Source organism: Medicago sativa, chromosome 7 (genome assembly GCF_051527215.1).
Source record: "Medicago sativa cultivar Bolivia chromosome 7, Bolivia_mono, whole genome shotgun sequence".
In the NCBI taxonomy this organism is placed as follows: domain Eukaryota; kingdom Viridiplantae; phylum Streptophyta; class Magnoliopsida; order Fabales; family Fabaceae; genus Medicago; species Medicago sativa.
In genome coordinates, this window is record NC_140755.1 from 96,280,652 (window position 1) to 96,284,554 (window position 3,903).

The 3,903-nt window shown below is 35.6% G+C and overlaps 1 pseudogene across 1 annotated transcript; it reads right to left on the minus strand.

The window, feature by feature from the left end:
- Nucleotides 1-651: 651 nt before the first annotated feature.
- On the minus strand, nt 652-3,032 carry LOC146910734 (F-box/LRR-repeat protein At1g67190 pseudogene; annotated as a pseudogene). The gene is made up of 3 exons (XR_015017544.1): nt 2,891-3,032; nt 2,574-2,654; nt 652-2,218 (listed from the first exon to the last, which is right to left on the minus strand). The product of XR_015017544.1 is annotated as an F-box/LRR-repeat protein At1g67190 pseudogene (transcript).
- Nucleotides 3,033-3,903: the final 871 nt, after the last annotated feature.

Sequence of the window (3,903 nt, forward strand, 5' to 3'; positions counted from 1 at the left end):
AAACCAATTACATACTTATAGACTTGGTAAATATTCGATTCATATTTCATAACGAGTGAGTTTAAGTTTCAATATCAATGGACGTCTCATTGATAGATAAAACGTAAGTTAATACTCCATAAGCGTTTTTTGAACCTTTCAATACTTTCATTTTGTCCCTGGGTGAGTCTCCAAAACTCATGTTACACCTGAACTTTTTCTTCAATTTTTACTCAATGAATTCAATCCTCCCCCTAAACTTTTTTAGCACTAAATTCCTCTATTATAAAGGTTATCACATATGTTATTGGTATAGTGAAGCAGTAAAAAGCAACGTGAAAATCAACAGCTCATAAGCCCCAGACCCCCTTTTTCTTTGACAAAGAATAAACTATAGAATGAAGGATTGTGGAAGGATGTTAAAAAAATTACGAACACCGCAATCTAGACCGCAACATCATAATTTTTTTTTGTCTCCTATGATTACCAAGTGACTGCAATTAATGTCGAAGCAAAGGTCGAATCAAACTATTTAACTATCTATGATCATCCACAATATTTAGCATAGCTACTTTGATGTCTCCACAATTGTAAATCAAATGCAATCAAGGTTGAACCAAACTGTTTGATTAAGATCCTCCACAATTATTTAGGACCACAACACAACCCCAATTTAAATCCTTAAGTTGCAATGGTGTTATATTGGTATTTCGAAATATAGATCGAAGGGTGTAGTTAAAGATAAACAACAACAACAACAACACAAAAAAACAGAAATCTCTGCATTACAAAGAATCTCTTACTTTACACCTGAGCAATGCTTCTGCTACTTGAGGAAAACGACACAAGAAAATCATGGAACACGGAAGTACCTTCTTGTCCGTCTTGCCGGATGAGATCAATAATACTTTGACAGCAACAGATGCATGTGGCCGAACCTCCTACTCCGCATATTCAAACTCGAACTTTATATGACTATATTTTCTTCCTAGTTGAATCATGAATTCAGTGAATTTGGTAAAAGTTTGACACTCTTCATGTGTTTTGATCTCAGCAACATAGCCATAAATGACCATCTTTTTTAAGATTAGGGACATCCTTCCAAAAGTCCAGCTACCCAAACTGAGAAAAAGATCACTGATTGTAGTCCATCCAAGTTCTATAAAACAACCACGTTCATCAGAAAAGACAACCCTTGCAAGCCATAATGAAGCACTCCATCTTTCAAGTCATAACTTAAGGAAAGGTGCGTTAATCCTAGGAAAACAAACAGATATATGGTCTCTATATCAACAACCTCATCCTCGTCGTCAAAAACAACACTCCACAGCCAAAGCTTTTTTAACTTTGACGCTTTTGAGATCATATTATAAAAATTTTGTTGCCACATAAATATGAAGTTACACACATCTACGATCTCAAGGTTTTCTGTATTATCTCCAATGTCTGATGGATGACACTAACATCATCAAGCTTCAATACTTTCAATGTCCCCTTATTGATCAATTCAAAAGCATCAAAGGAACAATCTTTCAGATGCAGATTCTCGAGCATATCCGCCACTAATATGAGTTTATCAAAACTATATGACTCGACAAAGAAATCCTTCAAAGAAGAGCTGCTAAGCTCTATTGAAGCCTCTGAATCTGACATAGCGATTTCTGAGACAAACAATAGACAAGGTTTCAAGTTTCGGACAAGCAGAAAGCAGAAGACTCAAATCCAACGCTGAGATGCTAACAAAACTCAACGACAGCGACTTCAAGCAAGGAAATTTATGATACTTCGGCTCAACACCCGAGATGGGATTCTTAGCCAAGGTCAAGGCCTCCAACTTTTTCCTGCTGCATTTCTCAATGATATTGAAATTAGGGGATGTTCTCACATTATAACGTAGCTCGCGCAATGAATCCCTCGTATACATAAGCCAAGCAATGACAGGGGTAACAGAAAACTCATGCTCATCATCCATGAAAATTGTTAGGCGCTGCAATCCTTTGGTTTGAAAAAGTGTACAAGTAATGAGCATTTCCAAGTGACTAGAGCAAATTTCGCGATATAGGGGCCAGTCAGATGTATTGAATGAAAGAGTTTGGAGGTGATTCTGCCAAGCTTCTCTCCATTTCTTGCAAGTTAAGGATGCAATCAGAACATCCCTAACAAGACCCAAGATGGGATAATATGATACCGACCACTTCAACAGGAAGATCCTCCATCGCATAAAATAATTTAACAGAACCTATATTTCAATCAAAAACAGAATAATTCATCAAAACATGACAAAAAAAAATTAAAATAAAATCAATGTGAGTACAAATTGACTAAAAATAATAAGAATAAAAAAATAAATAAAGGGCAACCCGGTGCACGCTCCACGCTTACGCAGGGTCCGGGATAGTGTCAAGACTTTTCACACTTTCAATTAATCATAATGGTTCGGTCATTATAACAGTTCGATCATCAAAAACATTTGACTTTCATCATATTCTATCTTATAAAAGTCATGATGATTTGTGATTGAATGATGCTGGAAAAAAAAATAATACTAACAGAGATTATACAAAGTAATAGAAAGTGATAGTATGATATGATACCGATCACTTCAACAGGAAAAGGGTCTCCAATCCATTACACCGACCAAGATATCAATCAGAAACAGTCTGGTATATCAAAACCTACCAAAAAACCATAACAACAATTAATTACTAATTGAGTAAAAATCATAACTTTATCAATGAAATGACAAGGGAATGAGATCATGTGAGTGAATTAGTATCTGGGTCATTGTTAAAAAGATAGCTAACGATTTTACCAATTTTTTATGCAGAGGATGTGAAGTTAGCATTGAATTGAATAATTAAAATGAAAGTGGAAAAGATTAAACGAAAGATAACAGTTAGAAGGGGCTTACTTGGATGATTAAAGGGTCGGCAAGGAAAAATTGAAATCGATCGGGGAGAGAGAGAGAGAGAGAGGGAGCAGAGGGCGGGGGGAGAGAGCGAGCTGGAAGAAGAAGAAGCGGCTCTCTCCTCAGACGAAGGGAAAATTTGGCTGGGTGGAAAGTTAAAATGAGTGGGTCTTCCAAACGTGTTTCTATGTCACGTGCTAGGAAGAAAAAATGAATTAAAAACACAACAAAAAAATAACAAATCAAATATCTCGAAATACCTCTAAAGATATATGATATATGTGAAATCTTGCCACAATTTATAACATATATACACTAGTTCACTTTTATTCTCTGAAATATAGAGATAGTTTCTTATTGGAGTTTTTTATAGCTTGTAAAAAGCCGATCAAATCGATACGAATATCGGAAAGCATATCCTCTGTGATAATTTGTATGGTTCGATGAAATCTGAGTCTTTGAAAAAATAAATGCATGGAAATTAACGTATTAAAATGAGAAGGGATAGATGATTAATGTTGTGATTCCTGCGAATATATACCTAATTTTACGAGTTTGGTTTTTGTAAGTGGGTATCGTGGTTTGCGATTTTTGTTTTGACACAAAGAGACTTGCATTAACTAATTAGATGGGGAATGGAAAAACTCCAACAATCCAACAAAAAGATGACGTTAAAAAAATTACGACGAGAATGAAGGAGCATCGCTGATACTGTTGGCTAACGTAAAAGTTGGGCTCGTGAAAACAATGATAAGTATAGGTAAACGAATCAGTAGAGGAGAATAATAACATATTCTAAAAGAGGTTTTATGTGAGTAATGGAAATAGTTTGATTGAGACTGCATTTGCAACCAAAGTGGAACTTGTTTAAGAAATAATCTTATCAAGGTGGAGGTGACGAGCTTACAATAAAATCTTTCATTAAGGCCACCACGAGAGTCCCTCGGTAATCCTCCACGCGTCGAGCTGTTATTCCTCTTAATACGAGACCAATGCACGTACACATTGAATTCATA